Consider the following 19,327-nt stretch of genomic DNA (forward strand, 5'->3'; position numbering starts at 1 on the left):
GGTGGGGCTGGGAGACCAGAGGCAGGGGCGGCTCTAGACATTTTGCCACCTCAAGCAGGGCGGCATGCCACGGGGGGCGCTCTGCCGGTCTCCGGGAGGGCGGCAGGCGGCTCCGGTGGACCTCCCGCAGGCATGCCTCCGGAGGGTCCACTGGTCCCGTGGCTTTGGTGCACCACCAGAGCTGCGGGACCAGCGGACCCTCCGGAGGCACGCCTGCAGGAGGTCCACCAGAGCTGCCTCCTGCCCTCCCGGCGACCGGCAGAGCGCCTCCCGTGGCATGCTGCCCCAAGCACCCGCTTGGCGTGCTGGGGCCTGGAGCCACCCCTGACCAGGGGTGGCTCAGTTCCCATCTCCTAAAACCAGCGCCTCACCCCACTCTCAGAAAACCTTGGGTGAAATCCTGGGAGTTTTCCTGATGACTTCAGTGAGGCCTGGGCTTTATCCTTTTCCACATAGGAAAGGGAACAAGAGACAGGAACAGAAAGAGAGACCCTGAGACAAGGTCACCTACTTACCAGGTTTGGGAGGATTTCAAAACAGACCCTGAAATCTCCCTGATTCCTTCCTCTCTTTTAGTGATCGGCCGATGGGCTCTGCTCTGGCCCCAAATCCACCATTATCTTCATGATACATCTTGGTTTCCAAATGGCGCTGGAGCCTTTTCCTGCTTGGCACAGACTCTGAGCTCAGGTTAGAGCTGCCCTTCGCCCGCAGCTGGGCTGGGCGGGGAGAGACACACGGTGGAGGACTAAGGGCCTTTCGCCTGCCCCGATACACCTCCCCTGGGGACTTTGATTCCAGGTGGAGGGGAAAGAGATAAACAATGACTGGGAGAAGAGATGCCCCATGGGAGCCCAGCCCTGCAATCCTGTTTTTCCCATGCTGATGTGTCCCATTTCAAATGCTGGCTCCATGTCCTACCATTGAGCTGGGATTAGCTGCTGTTAATTATCGGCCTGTCATGTACCCCTTGCACCAACCATCACACTGCCCACACAGCTTGTTAGCTTAGAATGAAGGCTGATAAATGCCATTCACAGCTACACTGAACCCTCCCACCCCTCCCTAACATGAGACATCTCGGCGGCTGTGGTGAGCCCCCAGGGGCCGGTCACTGCCCAGCTCACCCTCCAGCCGGAGATCCCGTCACAGAGCGGGGTTTTATAGCAGGGCTGCTCCTCCAGCTTGTGGCCATCCGGGGGCTGTGCTCCTGCAGCTTCCCCCATCACCTGCTTCTTGCAATGCACAGCGGCCTGCCCACCCCGCCCTGGGCATCCCTGCAGAGCTGGGGAGGAGGGGAAGCAGGGACCCATGGCCAGGATTCTCTGAGCAATGGGGGAGAAACGGACTCAGATGGGCCCGGGATGCTGGGGGAGGGATGCAGAAGAACTAGGCCTGGATAGTCAATTATTATTGTCAAGGTCCAAATTTCTTGGTCACGTTATAGCCCAGGTCCAGACTCCACAGAAACGTTTCCCACACGATGCTGTTAATAAGTAAATAAAAAGATTTCGTGCTCCGTTCAATAGTGTCTGGCGGTCTGGCTTTGGCTTGCGGTGCCCCTATTGACTGCCCCAGAACATGGCGGCGTGAGGAAGAGTTGTGGGATGAAAGAAGAGGCCACGTAATCTACTGGTCAGGTTTCAGAGCGGTCGCCGTGTTAGTCTGTACCAGGAAAAACAGCGCAGAGTCCTTGTGGCACCTTAGAAACCAACACGTTTATTGGGCAGAAGCTTTCGTGGGCTAAACCCCCTTCATCGGCTGCAGGGAGTGGAACATACAGGGGGGAGGTATAAACACACGGCACGTGAACAGAGGGGAGCTGCCGGACCGAGTGGGGGCTCAGTGCTAACGAGCCAATTCAATTAAGGTGGAAGTGGGCACAGTTGTCAACAGTTGTCGAGACTCAAACGCTGCCCCCCGGGCGCTTAGGAGCTCGTCAGTCCGAACCCCCCACCCAGTGTCCTGCTAACGCAGCTGGAAGAGCCGCTGGAGGGGAGCAGAGGACTCCAGTCCTGGGCTCTGATTGGAGGAACCCTGGGGGGCCCGACGGGTCCCCAGCCTCTGTGCGCCCCAAGCCAAGGGGCAGGACGTTGTCTGTGCAGCTGGGTCCTCCCTGCCCAGCTCTGCTTCCCCTGCGACACCTGCCCCTGGTCTCCTGGGAACCTCTCCCGCCTGGCGCCTGGTTTTCCCTCTGGTCTGTCCCCTCCAGCCCCCTCTCCCACCCTCTTCAGCCAGGGCTCCCCCTGCTCTCCCCTCCCCCAGTTGAGGGTCTCTCCCTGGCCCTTGGCTGGGTCCCTCCCACACAGGGGCTCCTTCCTTCCTTGGTGGGACACGCCCCTCCCCCAGAGTTGGCCTCCCAGGAGCACAGAGAACCAGCCTAGACCTAACACAGACCTCCACAGCCATAAAGCTACGGGTAGAGCATCACCCCCTTCAGCCCTGTCTGTGCCAGGGGAGGGAGGGAGAGGAGAGACCGGCTGAGTCCTCCAGGTAATAGAGATAAGGGGGGTGGGGGCTAGAGGAGCTTGTTTTGTGGGCACAGACAGGGCACCTCAGGGGGACAGGGTGAGCCGCGCACTAGAACCAGCCCAGAAGAGCGGGTGGATTCTCTCCCCAGCGAAAGAGGCCGGCGAGAAAGTGAAGATCGGGTCCCAGGTACCAGCATCGAAAAATGTCACCTGCCCCCGTTCACAGTCCAGAAAAACCCGGATCCTGCGGGGTGCTGAGCTCGGGGAGAAGCGGATGCTCTGTGCAGGGGATGTGGGAGCCTGGTACTGATCCTCCCAGCACTGCACAGCCCAGATCCCCTGCTCAGGGTAAAGGCTGATCCGTCCCTTCCTCCTCACAGACGCTCTGGCCACCCCTACGCCCCAGACTCCCCCCACCTCCACCCCCACCTCCCAGTAATGTCTGCCCACGGTGAATCCCTCACAGCCCAGCACACAGCGCACAGTGTCAAATCTCTCAGGGTTGTCGGCCAGATCCTGCCGTGCGTCCCCATCTCACACTTCTCCGATCCGCAGACAGGATAAGGTCGGGATGGGCCGTGTCTGGATCCAGAGTCACGTTCGCTGCAGAGAGAGAATCAGAGCGTGAGGGGCAGAGCTCAGCCCTGGGGCAGGGTCTGATCGTGTCAGTGACAGAACCTGCCCCAGCTGGGGAGTGAACCAGGCAACCTCCCCGCTCCCGGATTTACCCAGCTCTGCATGGGGAGCAGCGCTGAGATCTCAGCCCTGGGCCGGGGGGATTCACACCCTGACAGAGCCAGTTCAGGGACAGAGCGAAAGGATCAGCTCGGCTGAGCCAGGCCCCAGACCCTGAGTCTGAGTCTTGGTCTACACTACGAGTTTATATCGAATTTAGCAGCATTAAACCGAATTAACCCTGTACCCGTCCACACAACAAAGCCCTTTATATCGATATAAAGGGCTCTTAATACTGGTATCTGTAATCCTCCCCGACAAGGGGAGTAGCGCTGAAATCGGTATTGCCATGTTGGATTAGGGTTAGTGTGGCCGCAATTCGACAGTATTGGCCTCTGGGAGCTATCCCAGAGTGCTCCATTGTGGCCGCTCTGGAAAGCAATCTGAACTCGGATGCACTGGCCAGGTAGACAGGAAAAGCCCCGTGAACTTTTGAATTTCATTTCCTGTTTGCCCAGCGTGGAGCTCCGATCAGCACGGGTGGCGATGCAGTCCCAAATCCAAAAAAAGCTCCAGCATGGACCGTACGGGAGATACTGGATCTGATCGCTGTATGGGGAGACAAATCTGTTCTATCAGAGCTCTGTTCCAAAAGACGAAATGCCAAAGCATCTGAAAAAATCTTCAAGGCCATGATGGACAGAGGCCATAACAGGGACTCAGCACAGTGCTGCGTGAGAAGCGTAACGGAAAGCCAAAGAATCAAATGGACGCTCATAGAGGGAGGGGAGACTGAGGACTCCAACTATCCCACAGTTCCCGCAGTCTCTGAAAAGCATTTGCATTCTTGGCTGAGCTCCCAATGCCTGAAGGGTCAAAAACATTGTCACGGATGGTTCAGGGTATGTATCATCAGCCCCTCCCCGTGAAAGAAAAGGAAAAAAAATCGTTTCTCGCCTTTTTTCAATGTCATCATATGTCTACTGGATGCTGCTGGTAGACGCTGTGCTGCAGCGCTAAACAGCAGCATCTCCTCCTCTCCTCTCCCCAATAGCAGATGGTGCAATAGGCTTGGTAACCGTCCTCATCCCGTGAGTGCTCCTGGCTGGCCTCGGTGAGGTCGGTCGGGGACGCCTGGGCAAAAATGGGAATGCCTCTCGGTCATTCCCTTTTTAAGCTTTGTCTCCTGGAGATTCAGTCCTGGCTGGAATATCAGAGCAGCTGGAGGCTGCGCTCCTCTCCCACCCCCTTTTCATGTCTAATGAAGATTCGGGACTATCATAGCAGTGGGAGGCTGTGCTCCTCTCCCCCCCCACACCCTTTAATGAGCAATAGAGATGTCCTGCCTGGAATATCATAGCAGCTGGAGGCTGCCTCCCCCCAGTTTTATCTCAATAAAGTCAGTGTTGTTTCTTATTCATGCATTCTTTATTACTTCATCATGCAAACAGGGGGATAACTGCCATGGTAGCCCAGGAGGGGTGTGGGAGGAGGGAAGCAACAGGTGGGGTTGTTGCAGGGGCACCCCCTAGAACGGCAAGCAGCTCATCATTTCTGCGGGATGTCTGGGGCTCTGACTCGGAGCGGCTGTTTGCCTCTCTGGTTCTTTAGTAGGCTTGCCTGATATTCTAGGCAGGACTGACTCTACCTTTAGACAAAACATAAAGAAGGGAATGACCTGGAGAGTGATTCCCATTTTTGTCCATATGCCCCAGGCCGACCTCAGCGAGGCCAGCCAGGAGCACCCATGACAGCAGCAGACGGTACAATAGGACTGGTAACCGTCTCTGTTACCTTGCAAAGGCAAGGGAATGCTGCTGTGTAGCACTGCAGTACACATACGGTGAGAGTGAAAAAAGGCTAAACAGGCTCCATGGTTGCCATGCTCTGGCGTCTGCCCGGGCAATCCAGGGAAAAGGGTGCAAAATGATTGTCTGCCGCTGCTTTCACGGACGGAGGATTGACTGATGACATTTACTCAGAATCACCTGCAACACTGTTTTTGCCCCATCATGCATTGTGATCTCAACCCAGAATTCCAATGGGCGGGGGAGACTGCAGGAACTATGGGATAGCTACCCACAGTGCAACGCTCCGGAAATCTACGCTAGCCTCGGTACATGGACGCACACCGCTGAATTAATGTGCTTAGTGTGGCCGCGTGCACTCAACTTTATACAGTCGGTTTCCAAATACCGGTTTCTGTAAAATCGGAATAATCCCGTAGTGTAGACATACCCTCAGTGACTCCATCCTTGTGCCTGGGGGGAAGACGAGGGGGGTCAGAGGGAGCTGGTTTTAAGCCACCTTTGTCCTTCCTTTAGTCTGCCTGGCCCCTCGCTCCAGGGGCCTCAGGGCTGCGAAGCAGAGAGCAGCCAGAGTGTGATGGATCCTGTCTGTGCCCCCAGCAGATTATTGGCAATTAGCAGCAATGGCTAATACAGTATTGCTAATTTCAAGAGATCAAATGTCATGAGAGTGGCCTCAAAATCAGGACATTTTTAAAGAGGATTCTATTGTCCTTTTTTGTCAGTCTCTTGATGTTTGAACCCCCCTGGCCCCTCCCCAGGGTTGCGCATGTGACAGTCAGTGCTGCCCACTCTCCCACATGTCCTGGAGAAGGGGATTTTGGCTCCTGCTGCAGGAGCTCTCACCCCCCATCTGTCCATCTCCTGCCCAGCAATTAATCCTGTCCCCCAGCCCCCATCAGCTCTGTCCCCATCTAACCCCCTCAATTCAGTCCCCCAGCCCCATCATCACCCCCATCAGTTCACCCTCCCAGCACTCACCCTCTGCTCAGAACCCACCAGCAATGCAGCCCCCCCCTCAGCCCATCAGCCCCCCATTCACTTCAGGCCCCCTGCAGCCCCCAGGCCATAATAAAGCCTCCCAGCCCCACCTCTGCTCCTCCTAGGGCCCTTCACCCTGCCTAGGCCTGGGGGCTACAGTGGGGTTCCCCCTCCCACTTCCCAGGCTGGCAGGGGAGCAGCCGCACTGAGGTGGTGACAGCAGGAGCCCCAGCCGCACCCAGGGCAGCTGACAGGATTTCTAAGTAAAATTCAGCCTCGTTTTTAAAACTCTGAAATGTCGGGATTTTTTTTTTCAGCCACGGCTCTATGGTGAGATCATGAGTGAGGCTTAATTTTACTCAGAAATCGCATCTCTCACGCTTCATTCATGAGAGTTGGCCTGTCTGTGAACAGGTGATGTCTACCTAACCCCTTCTGACATTTTTAACATTTTTTCTTTTGACTTATAAAGTAGAGAGAAAACAGAAATGTCTATTTTTGTATGTTGGATTCTCCCATTCTTCATTGTACCACTTGTGCATTTGCTAATAATAGTAATATGGCCAGGGGATGTGATGTATGCGCATAAAGAGTTCTGAGAACGAGGTGAGATGTTCCTCTCTGATTTGCCAAAAGGCTCATTTTTAAACTCTTAGCTCTCTGCGGAGATCCACTGCTCGCCCCCTCTCCCGTACCCCAGCCCATCTGGGTAACCCAACCACTAGTTACAAATTCTAAATTCTAAGAGAGAAAAGAATCGACTTTTCTGGTTTTAGGAAAGATCTGGGCAGCCACCAGTAATATGTTGCTCAGCTCCTGTCAAATGCAAAATTGAAACAAATGCTGAACTATGGTGCTGCCAATGAGCCCCCATAATTCATAGGAAAGTTTTCACTCACCCTTTGATCCGAGAAATTTACCTTTGTCCAACCGCTGTCTAGACAACAGTGAGTCTAGAGGAAGAAATGGGGGAAAAAGACGAAATGTCAGGTTGTCGTGTTTAGGGATATATTCACATTGTTAATGTTCTAACACAAAAGCAAAATGAAAAGAAAACAAACTTTATGAAGTTCTAGTGAAGGAGGTTAAGTGCAATTCAGACCAGTACAAACCATTCCACCCCTCACTATAAAATAACCCCAAACATTAGAAACTAAGGACATGACAGACCAGAGATGTTTTACCAGCAATTACACACCTGTGGCTGGCCCATGACAGCTGACGTGGGCTCGCAGGGCTGGGGCACTGGGGCTGTTTCATTGCGGGGTAGATGCCGGGGCTTGGGCAGAGGCCTGGGCTCTGGGACCCTGTGATGGGAGAGAGTCGCAGAGCCCAGGCTCCAGCCCAACCCCGAACCTCCTGAGCCGCAATCAGCGGACACGGGCCAGTCACAGGTGTTTAATTGCTGTGTAGACAAACCCGCCCCCACTCCCAGAACCACAGCCCCCTCTTGGCTCCAGCTCTGGGGAGAGGGGGCAGAGACAGGTGTAAGGGGGGTGCCAGATAAAAAGTTTGGGGACCACTGGCTTTCAGCTCCCCCACTTGTAAAAATTCTTCCAGCACCACTGCCCCCACACCCTCTGTGGGGCTGGAGCTGCGAGCGCTGGCTCAGCCTGCTGCGGGGGAAGCCCCGAGCCTCCAGGCCCCCTCTGTGTCCTCCCATGGATGTGTGGTCAGCGATTGATTTTTTTCTGTGGGTCAATGGCCTGTGATAGAAAAAGGTTCCCCAGCCCTGCTCTGAAGCAAGAGAGGGACTGTGGTGACACCGGAGGCCTTGCAGACAAACAATCCAAACAAACATACTCCAGAAACAATGAACTCAGCTGGAAGCTCAAGCTCAGGTTAACGTTCCTGGGGGTTTCCTTTCTTAGCAGCTATGGAGTCCGAATGCAGGTCCCTAACCCAGTGTGTGTGGGCCGTACTGAGAGCTGGGTAGGGAATTCATAGTTTCCAAATGATTAGCTGACCATCTCCATCCACAATCATTGTCCCTAAGAGATTTCCCCAGCTCTGTCAATTATCAGTGTAACATAGGTGAGAAAATCCCCCAGGTGACTGGTTATTACCTTTGAATGTCCTCATTATGGTCTCCAGAGATGCGTTTCTTTGAGAAGATTCCCAGATTCTCCATTTCAGGTCAGAAGAAAAGGCCACTGGGTTCTGAAACTTCTCCCTCCCGCATCTGAAGAACAACCCAGTGTTACTCGCTGTGGAGTTCGGTCATGTTTGTGTTTTACTAACATGTATTTTACTCTAGTGAATGGCTGTAGCTCAGCAGACCCTGGAGGTTAAATTCTCTGTTGCCCCAGGAACAGGTCCAATCCCAGTTTGGACACTACAAGTTTCCCCTTCATTCTGGTGAGACCGATACTGGAAAACTGCATCCAGTTCTGGGGTCCCCATTTTAAAATGGACGTTGAAAAAGTGGAGCTGGTGCAGAGAAGACCCACAAATCTGATTTGAGGGCTGGTGAAAATGCCTTGTCCTGAGAGAACCCTGGCACTTGAGTGTGGGGTATAAACACCGTCCTGGGGAGAACAGACTTGGCACTAAAGGGCTCCTCAGTTTAGCAAACAAAGGCAGAACAAGGACCAATGGCTGGAAGCTGAAGGCAGAGAAATGCCCATGGGAATCAGACAGACATTGTTAGCAGTGCGGGTGCATTAACCATTGGCAGAAACTGCCCAGGGAAGTGGTGGATTCTCCATCTCTTGACAGGGCACCAGAACAGGGGGCCGTGGCCCCATCACTTTTAAAGGTGGGAGAGCTCTGCTCTCTGCCTTGGTACCTGCCTGAAAGGTGAGTGATGGGGGAGGGGGCGGAGAGGAGTGAGCAGGGGGCGGGGTCTCGGGGGAAGAGGCGGAGCAGGGGAGGGGCCATGGTTTGGGCACCAGTGGGGGCCCCCCCACTTCTAGGCGGCCTCAGGTGTTACTGTCTGTTGACGTTGGTAAATCAGGACTGACTGGCTTTCTGGAAGGTGCTTTAGTCAACACATGTCAGGATTTAGTCAAATACAAGTTATTGGGCTGAACACAGGAATAACTGGGTGAAATTTAAGGATCTGTGATACAGAGGCACCGACTCCATGGATGCTCTGGGTTGCACCCCGGGACCCCGTCGCACTGATGTAAATCTCCCTTGTTGCAAATTAAACCGATTCCTCCTTGTTCTGCCCTCAGGGGACGTGAAGAACAACTGGTCACCGCTCTCTGCAGAACAGCCTCAGGCAGACCTGAAGACTGTTAGGCCCTGCCTCAGTCTCCTCTTCTCTAGCCTGAACACACCCATTTATTGCAACCTTCCTCACAGCTCGTCCAGTCTAAACCTCGGGTCACTTCTGTTGCTCTGCTCTCAACTCTCTCCAATTTCTCCACATCCTTCTCACAGTGCGGTGCCCAGAACTGGACACAGGATTCCAGCTGAGGCCTCCCCGTGGCAAGAACGGGGGGAACAACGTCCTCCTGTGTCTTACACTGACACTCCTGTTAACACACCTGTGCTGGGTGTTCACCCCACATCAGCCCCGGAAAGGGTGAGGGAAGCAGAGAACGAGGAGATTGGGGAGACAGGCCACACATGGGGGGTTCAGGCCAGAGCAGTGACCCCTGGTTGGACGATGAAGCTCAGCTGAGCAGGTGGGGGCTGGGCTCGTGCAAAGCCAGGCAGGTGGCAGTAGAAATGGCTGCAGTGAGGAGTCTGCAGCCCCCCCGTGCACTCGACAGGGCAGGAGGGACCCAGGCAGAGAACAGGCTGCTGGGAGCCGGGCCTGGGGGAGGGAGTGTTAGACTCACAGGGCCAGAGGGGGCTGCCAGGGTCACCTGGTCTAACCCCCATCAGAGAGCAGGGGGGAGACGAAGGCCTGTGGGAGGGGAGTGGGGAGCAGCCCAGGGAGGGAGCAGACGTTGCCTGCATGTGGCAGGGTCCCTGGGCTGGACCCTGGAGCAGTGGGCGGCTCGAGCTCCCCACCCAGCCCCGGCTGGAGCGGCATTGCCTGGGCAGTGGGGCCAGCGAGACTCTGCCCCCCAGCAGGGGAACCATTCAGTGACCTGGCTGGGGGCTGAGTCACGCAGAGGAAGCTGCAGCTCCTGGGGGGAGAGATGAGGCTGCAGAGTGAGAGAGAGACAACAGGGGGGGGGGGGGGAGACGCCAGGGGAGGGGTTGGCCCTGGAAGAGCTAATCCCCAGAGCAGCCAGGAGGGGGCAGCACCTGCGGTGAATACAGCAACCTGGGACAGCCTCCCACAGTCACATCTGCCTTTTTCACAAGAGCATCACCCTGCCGCCTCCTTCACTGTGACCCACTGCAACCCCCAGAGCTTTTCCCGCAGTCCTGCTGCCTCCCCAGTGATTCCCCATTTCCTAGTTGTAGATTTGATTTTTCCTCCCAAAGTGCAGCACTTTGCCTCCATTGAATGTTCCCTTCAACTGATTTTAATCCTTCCTCCCTCCACCCTGTGTCTCTTGTGTCTATTTAGACTGTAACCTCCCTGGGGCAGGGACTGTCTCTGTCTGTGCAGCATCCGGCACGTTGGGCCCTGATTTTGGCTTGAGCCTCCAGGCGCTGCCATAGCACTACTGATAACAGCACGTTATAAACTCCTCAGAGCAGGGAACGTCTCTTCCATCGTATCTCCTGCCACGCCCAGCACACGGCTAGAGCTCACTGCACAAATAGAAACAAACAGCTCATTGAACAGTGATCAGATGGCACCGATTTTCCATCCCTACCAACCTGGATGGGGTTTGGAGTCTATGACCTAGAAATGAGAGACCCATTCTCCATCCCCAGTCCCCTGAGGTCTCCGTTCCACCAGCCATACTACAAATAACACCCCTGTCTGTAGGTCAATCACTCTTTTCTCAGGCTGCTCTATTCTGGAGTCTGGTCACAATGACAACAGCCCCGAGATTAGATGTAACGGAGGGAGATTGGGAACCAGCCCCACACTCTGCTCTGCTGGGCCGTGGGGAGCCAGGTCTCAGGTTTAAAATCCCTTCCCTGCCCTGGGAAGTGAAAGGGAGAGTGAGAAGGAGCCACCTACCTGCTCAAGGTGCCTTTGATGTCCTAGAGGGGAGAGAGAAAAGGAAATTCAGTCCCAGCTCTCACACTAAGGATCCCTCCTGCTCTGGAGGGGACTCACTTTGTCTTCACAGTTGGAAGTTCAGAGAGAAATTATTTGTTATTTATTAATGCAAAGAAAAACATTCAATGTGTTGCCTTTGCTCTTTCAGGGAAGTGCTCTGACTGCAGGAGCTGGGCCCGGGAAGTTTCTATAAGGAGGCACACAGGCTCTTTGTGTAGTGACATTTGCATAACCACCCGGCACGTAGAATCAAAGGCTCAGTCTTGCAATGTGCTGAACAAGGATCTTTCTAACACTCACAGGTGTGGGGAAGATCCCCTCCTGCAGACTCCAGGGGGGCCAGAGGGAGGGATGCCCCCATGCTGTAAACTCTCTCCCCACTCGCCCACAAACACTCTGAAGGCCGGTCCTGTGGGCTTCTTGACATCCACAGGAAGGTGGGGCTGGGTGAGAGCAGTGGGTGTGGGGTACACAGTAACACAGGGCCAATCACTGTCCTACATCCCAGGTTCAATGCAGGAAACCTGAGGAGTGAAGAATGCTTCCCACAGCAGATACTGGTCGCAACAGATAATCTGACCTAAATATCAGCTAGAGACATCCAGGATGCTACGTTTTATTTCTCGCCTTCTTTCTTATTTGCTAGAAAGAGGCATTTTTTGAAAAATAAAATCATCAGAAGGCTTTTGGAATTGTAATAACTATTTACATGTTCAGGCTACCGTAAGTAACGAACAGTTTCCCTGTCTAACTTCAGTTCTGGCAGAGAAAAATCATCACAGCCTCAGACCTCATGTGTCAATTTTAAGGCCAAGATTTTCCCTTTGTTATATGTAGGAAAGTGGCAAAATCAGGCTTTAAATGGAATCTTAGCCTCAATCGTAGCTATTTCCATAATTAAAGACTGGTTCCATCTTTAATCTTTTGGCATTAGCGTTTGGAACACAGGCAATGCCAGACTGGCTCAGATCGGACGTCCATCTAATCACTATTCTGTCTCCAAAGGTGGACAGTGCCAGATGCTTCAGAGGAAGGTATAAGATAATCTGCCTCCTACATTCTCATCCTTCTCTCTAACAGTTAGTGCCTGGCAGAAGGAATGAAGTATGAGGTTTAATATCACTCTGCATATTCTTGTTATCCATATAAATATCTGATCACTTTTGAGTTTTGCTAAATGCTTGGTCTCAGCAACATCCGGTGGCAATCAGCTCCACAGTCTAATTATGTGATGTGTGAATAATTGTTCATTGCATCGGTTTTGAATTTGTCACCTTCTAATTTTATTGAATGTCCCTTTGTTCCTGCACCATGAGACAGGGAGAACAGAGTTTGGAGTCTGTGATTTTTGGAGGAGTCTTCTCCTACTAGAATTCAAAAGAAGAATTACTTTTCATTTAGGCCTCGATCCAATGCTCATTGTATTCAAGAAGTATATTTCCATTGACTTTAATGGGCATTTTATCAAGCCCTTAAGGAACAATAATGTATATTGTAGCAATACTGTATGTTCTGACCATTCACTCCTACACTCCAAAAGTGAAGGGTTAGGAGACTTTCTTGCCCTGAGAAAGGTTCTGGGGTGTTTTTAACACCGTCTCACCTGCAGGAATTCCCTCACTGGCTGCTGGCACTTCTGCTCCATCTCACTGATCAGGGAACTGAAAGAAGATAGTTCCTCAGATAATTTGGCAACATACTCAGCCCTCCCCTTTTCAATTTCCTGATTCAGCTCTTCCAACTGGGCCAGGCGGAGTCGCTCTTGTTCCTCCAGAAACTGGCGCAGTTGCTGAAATTCAGACACAATCTTCTGCTTCTCAGTTTCTAGCTGTTTCTGAAATGACAAGATACGAACAGGAAAATCACTGCTCAAGGACAAGACTACGGAGTGAGTCATGGGACATTTTATGCACGTGGCAGCATGTCATTGCAACGTCGCAGAATTTAACTTCTGATATTTTATGGAGAACATACTCTATGCTCAGTAGACAGAAGATTTTCCAATAGATTTTCAAGAGTCCTAACTGGTGTTTAGAATATGAATTTTTCTTGCATGATTCGGTTAATCTGTGATCAGTGGCTTCTAGAAAACCAGATCCTTCTAGTAACAGGAAGCACAGCAGGTGTGGGATTCAGAACTGGACTGGCAAGGATTATTTTAGTAGAGGAAACAGCAGAACCCAAACTAAGAAGCACTAGACTTGATCTGGGGAACACAAGCTGTCCACAAAATACATAGAGACATAAAGGGCATTAAAAAAAAAAAGTACTAAAACTTGAGCTCCATCATTTGCTCTCATGAGTTCTGAAAACAGTTTTGGATGCATAACATTTGGCCCACCATAAATCTTGGATTTTAAGACACACAGGGATCTTGAGCACAAATTGGGCTGCCGGGAAGACCCTTTTGCAAATGCAAATCTGAGTTTGCAGGTTGGTTAGGACTGAGTGCATGTGAACTGGACAGAAGCCCATGAATTCATGCTGTTTCTGGAGCACTCTCTGGCCCCGGATACCCGAGGAGCCAGGAAATCAGACCAGATCTGGACCCAGATCGTCTCCATGGCAATGTCTAGCAGCGATACCATTCCGGGCCTGTTCCAAAGCTCACTGAACTGACCCAGAGTCTTTCCAATGAAGTCCTTGTGCTTTGTCTTAGGCACTAAGTGACCCTCCTCCTCTGGGGCAGCAGATTCCCAGAGCAGCTGCACTGATTGGCCAGCTGCGGTTCTCTCTGTTCAAAGTGCAGCTGGCCAAAAAAGTGGGGGGTGGGGGAATTTGAAAAAATAATTGAAATTTCAACGTTGTTTCCATTTCTTAGTTTTCAAAATGGAACTTCTTTTGATTTGTTTGAAAAATATGTTGAAATAACTTTTTTTAAATGTCTCATTTTTCTTTTTCCCTTTTCTCCAAATGGAACAAAATAATGTTCATTTCCCCCCATTTTTCTTTTTAGTACATCCTCTCTGTACCTCTTCAAAAGAGCTCCCAGTTTTGAAAAAGTGGCAAAAAGGAAAAGGAAAAACTAAGGGGAAAAAAACCTGGAAATTATTCACTTTAGTGCGCTCAGTCAAAAAAAGGGCTAAAAAGAGAAAGAAGGAGATAAAAAACAAACATGAACGTTTTAAAATTTTTCAGCTTTTTAAAAGCAAAATGAAAATTTCAGTTTGAAATGACACAAAAATGTTTGTTTCATTTTGAAATTTCCTGTAAAAAAATTTGAAAAATTTGTTGCAAGTGACTTTTTCCCATGAAAAAAATTGTTTTCTACTAATCCTCTTATCTGCAGGAACCTTTTTTGTTTGAAACTTTTTAACGAGCTTTGGTTGAAAGACTAAAGGAGAAACTACTGTTAAGTAAACAAATTACACTCGAATTAGCAGTGAAAGTATTTGGATGATTAAAACTCTTTCTTTAATGCTGCATTTTCCTGCTGACTCTCAATTAAAGCAGAACAGTTTTTCTTTACAATGAGAAGAAAGAAGTGATCATCTTTCACGGATGAGAATGTGTTACTCACTATTCCTCTGATGACACTCAGACTAAGCCGTGGATTGATAATGTCCCTGTGCACATCTGCATCTGAGTAATAATGGCACCTACCAGCAATTCCTGGCTTTTATTTTCCCCACTCAGTTTAAATGACAGAATCGCTTCTCTGTTTTTCTTCAAACTCTCCAAACGGCTCCGAATTTGGTCCTAAGAAATGAAAAACTGGTTTAGTTTTGGTTGTTTTTGGAGGATTTTCCCCCCAATTATTTACATTTGCAACAATATCAAATACATAATAAAATGGGCGAGTGCTCTAACCCCATGACTATACAGTCAGTCTCACGCTTGTGGTCTCTCTCTCTCTGGCCCAAATGACTCTTTATCCCCAGTGCAATAGCTTCTCCAGGGGAGAGGGAGGGAGCCCCACATCACAATACCCATGGGTAGGGCACTCCCCTGAGAGATGGCAGATCCCTGTTTGAATCTCTTCTCCTCATCAGGTGGAGGAGGGACTTGAACCAGTGTTTCCTACTTCCCAGGTGGGCACCCTAACCCCTGGGCTAAAAGTCAGGAGGGAGGCTGCCTCTGTGTGTACCAGCTTGTGGGGTCTGGTCTGGCAGGTGTGTTCAGAGGCCACCTACCAGGTTGGGCCTCACACTCTACCTAGGCAGCCGAACGCCTGTCTTCTTCCAGACTGTGAATCGCTCTAGGGCTTAGGTGGGAAATAGGCGTCTGGATGCCTAGCGGGAGGCAGCACTGCAGTGTGCATGTCTAGAAATATAGGGATGGTGTAAAAGCTGGAACGAGCCAGAAAGGCCCAGACCAACATTTTAGTCAATAAAATTGTTGCAAAAACCATCAGGTGTTTTTACAGACAGTTAAGAACAATATTTTAGTGATGAGAACAGACTCATAACACATTGTGCTCCTGGGGAATTCAGTGCCACTGTGCAATGCAGGATTTTGCAGAAATTAATGTTGGGCACCGAAAATTTCCTTTTCCCCACAGAAATGGGCTGCCGAGATGTTGGCCACCACTAGGGGCTGCTGGACTTGGCAGAGCCCAGATCTCAAACAGAGACAATCCCAGGGGGAGGGAACGGGAGTGTTCCCAGCAGCTGCTGTGGTTGCCAGCCCGCCCTGAGGGCAGGAAGGGGGCAGCAGCAAGCAGGAAACGAGTGAGGAGGGGGCAGGGTTGGGGTTGAGGAGAAGCCCAATGGCCCAGCACAAGGGAGGGGCCGGAGAGGAGAGAAGCCAGCTACGGCCAGGGAGGGGAAATGGTGCCCCAAATTTTCTGGTGCCCTACGCAGCCGCGTGTGCTGCATATGCCTAGGGACGGCCCTGAACGCCATCCCACGGAAATCCTTTTCTGAACCACCTTCAAGCGCCAGTTAATGGCAAAAAATAGCTTTATTTTGTCTGAGGTGGCACAAAGGAGAAACACGATTCCCATACACTGCGGTGCCATCTATAAACACGAGCCTGCATTGCATGCCCAACCGCCTGTGTATTGTCTGACAGGCGGTCTGCAGGCTGGGTCCGACATGCGGGACAATTCTCTCCAGCCTCGACGTAGAACAGACGGGTGTCCTTCGCAGAGCAGGACCTTGTGCGTAGTGCATGCGAGAGCATGTTCACACCGTAGGCAGGCCGCCGTTTTGGACTGCCTCAGGCGTGCAAATGACTGTCACAGACCGCGACTGTACACGTCACACAACTAACTGAGAACAGTTATGTTCTTAACAACACTAGAGAAAATCTTTGCTCCAACTAGCTTTATAAATAAAACTGCTGACGAAACAGTGGAGACTGTTACAGACACTTCAGAACAATCTTTTATTAACGAGAACTGACTAGTTACATGTGGTTATTAACCCTTTCTAACTCAGAAACTTTTATTTGAACACAGAAAAGGACCTGGAACACACGGTTCCAAAAGCGCTTGGGGACCAAAGCGATTCACGTAATACAACTCGCTGAGACTAATGCACTAACGCAGAAAACCTCTTCCAAACCCACCTGCAAGTGATGGTTTCAGGCACTCAGTTCTGAGGCAGCACAGGGGACAAAAATGATACTCACAATACCACCGAGACTAATGTTGGGCTACAGAACACCCCGACAAATCACCTGTTCAACAAACAGCTTTATTAACAAAACCACCCGCAGACTCAGCTCCAAAGTGGCTCACGGGATCCAAATAAAGGGCAATGGCTGGAATGGGATTTTAATAAATAAAAGTGATTTCAAACAGCTCAGTGGAAACAGTCAGACAACACTGGGAACGTTACTGTAGTCATGAGCACTGATTAACATTAACCCCTTCCAGCCCAGAACCATTTAGAAACCAAGGAGGAGCCTGGTCAGTTCTGAAGTGGCTCGCACCATCTTGTCAACTGTTGGAAACGGGCCATCCTGATTATCACTACAAAAGTTTTTTTTCCCTCCTGGTGATAATAGCCCACCCTAACTGATTAGTCTGTTAGAGCTGGTATGGCAACACCCAGTTGTTCATGTTCTCTGTGTATATATATCTTCCTACTGTATTTTCCACTGCATGCATCCGATGAGGTGGGTTTTAGCCCACGAAAGCTTATGCTCAAATAAATTTGTTAGTCTCTAAGGGTACGTCTTCACTATCCGCCGTATCGGCGGGTAGCAATCGATTTCTCGGGGATCGATATATCGTGTCTCATCTAGACGCGATATATCGATCCCTGAACGCGCTCATGTCGACTCCGTAACTCCACCAACGTGAACGGCGGTAGCGGAGTCGACATGGGGAGCCGCGGACGTCAATCCTGCGCTGTGAGGACGGTAAGTAAGGGGGTCAAACCGTATCTGATGGTTTTGCCATAATTTCTTTTATTAAAAGGCCGTTCCTGCCCGTTCCAGCTTTTACACCCTCCCGTGATTTCTCACCTTGTAATCCTCAGTCGCCTCCTCGATGGGCACCGCCGGGTGCTCTCGGTGATCTCGGGACAGGAGGCAAACCACACAAATGGGGGTTTGATCCTTTTGGCAGAAGACTTTTAACTCCTCCTGGTGCCGGTCACACACCGAGCCAAGCTCCGGTTCCTTTGCTAACTCCAGGCTCAGCATCCTGTCCGCGTGGACGATGTTGCTCAGCTGCCGGCTGGGCTGGAGGCTCCCCCGGGGGGAGGTTTCCCTGCACTCGGGACAGGGGAACTCCGCGCTCAGCCCCTCCCAGCACCGGGCGATGCAGCCCCGGCAGAAGTGGTGCCCGCAGCCCAGGGACGCCGGGTCTGTGAAATAATCGAGACACACGGAACAAGTCAGCTCGGCCAGGAGCTGCTGGGCCGGGGGCGCGGCCGCCGCCATGGGCGCCGCTGCTGCGGAGGGGAGCGGAACGGAGCGTCACTTCCCTGCAGAGCCGCCGGGGGGGGGGGGGGCAGCAATGGGCCCCCGGCTCCGCGCGGCCCCCCAGAGACCAGCGCAGGCTCCGCCCCCGCCCCGAGCCTCCGCGCATCCAGCAGCGGCCCCGGGCAGCGCCGCAGCGAGTCTCCGCCGGGGCCCCCGAGCCCCGCCCCCTCCGAGCCGCGTGGGGAGGGGGCGGGGCTGGGAGCTCCGGGCTGCGCTCAGCTGCCTCCGCGCGGCGCGAGCTCCCAGCCCCGCCCCTTTACTACGCCCAGGCCCCCCCCGGCGCTCCTAGCCCCGCCCCCTGACCGCGCGGCTCGGGGCGGGGCTCAGGCCCCCCCGGCGCTCCAAGCCCCGCCCCCTGACCGCGCGGCTCGGGGCGGGGAGTCCCGGGGACAGGGAGGGGGCAGAGGTGGGGGGGGGGACGGTCAGGGGACGGGGGGGGGTTGGATCGTGGGCGTTCTGGGGGGTCTGTCAGGACTCAGCGCAGGGGTGGGGGGTCCCGGGGTGGGGGGTCCCGGGGTAGTGGGGGGTCTCTGGGGGGCGGTGAGGGGACAAGGAGCCGGCTGGGTCGGGGATTCTGGGGGGGCAGTCTGGGGGGGGCAGGAAGTGGGTGGGGGTCGGATGGGGGCAGGGCCAGGCTGTTTGGGGGGCGCAGCCTGCCCCACCCTGCAGCTCGTTCAGCAGTGTGAGGCTGGCAGAGGAGCCGAGCTGTGAGCTTCTCCATTAGGGCCACCGGCCCTGTCACGCCTCAAATGCCAAATGATGGTCTGTATTTAATTTCAGTGCCACAGGGAGATTCATGTCAGGGGAGGGCGGCTTCATTTCAAATTAGCCAAGGGGGGGGAGGGATCACATGAGAAGAGCAATATCCTACGCCACCCACCTCCTTCCCAACCTACCAAGGGAGACCCCCACCCCTCCCCTGCATTCCCTGAGGCTCCAGAGGGTTAATTCAGAGGTTCTCAAACTTTTGTCCTGGTGGCCCCTTTCACATAGCAAACCTCTGAGTGCAACCTCCACCCTTTTATAAATTGAAAACACTTTTTTATATATTTAACACTATTATAACTGCTGGAGGCAAAGCGGGGTTTGAGGTGGAGGCTGACAACTCGCAACCCCCAGTAATAACCTCATGTCCCCCTGAGGGGTCCTGAGCCCCAGTTTGAGAACCCCTGGATTAATTTAATTTTAGCACCCTGTGTCCATTCTCATGCATGTGCTATTTTAAGCATGTCAGTTTTCACAACATAGGCTCATCCCAGATTCTGGAGCAAGCTCAAATGCTCAGTTTGTGGAGTATGTACATAAGCTATACTAAAGACAAACCCACAGTAACCATCTCCAGTTTGTGAGGGACCCGATGGAGCCAGTCTCTAGGAAACAGATAAATGCATGGAGATTAAGTCCATTAATGGCTGTTAGCCAGGATGGGTAAG

The 19,327-nt window shown here is 52.5% G+C and overlaps 1 pseudogene; it reads right to left on the reverse strand.

The window, feature by feature from the left end:
* Nucleotides 1-2,326: 2,326 nt before the first annotated feature.
* On the reverse strand, nucleotides 2,327-17,883 carry LOC123345578 (annotated as a pseudogene).
* Nucleotides 17,884-19,327: the final 1,444 nt, after the last annotated feature.

Source organism: Mauremys mutica, chromosome 12 (assembly GCF_020497125.1).
Source record: "Mauremys mutica isolate MM-2020 ecotype Southern chromosome 12, ASM2049712v1, whole genome shotgun sequence".
NCBI classification, from domain to species: domain Eukaryota; kingdom Metazoa; phylum Chordata; order Testudines; family Geoemydidae; genus Mauremys; species Mauremys mutica.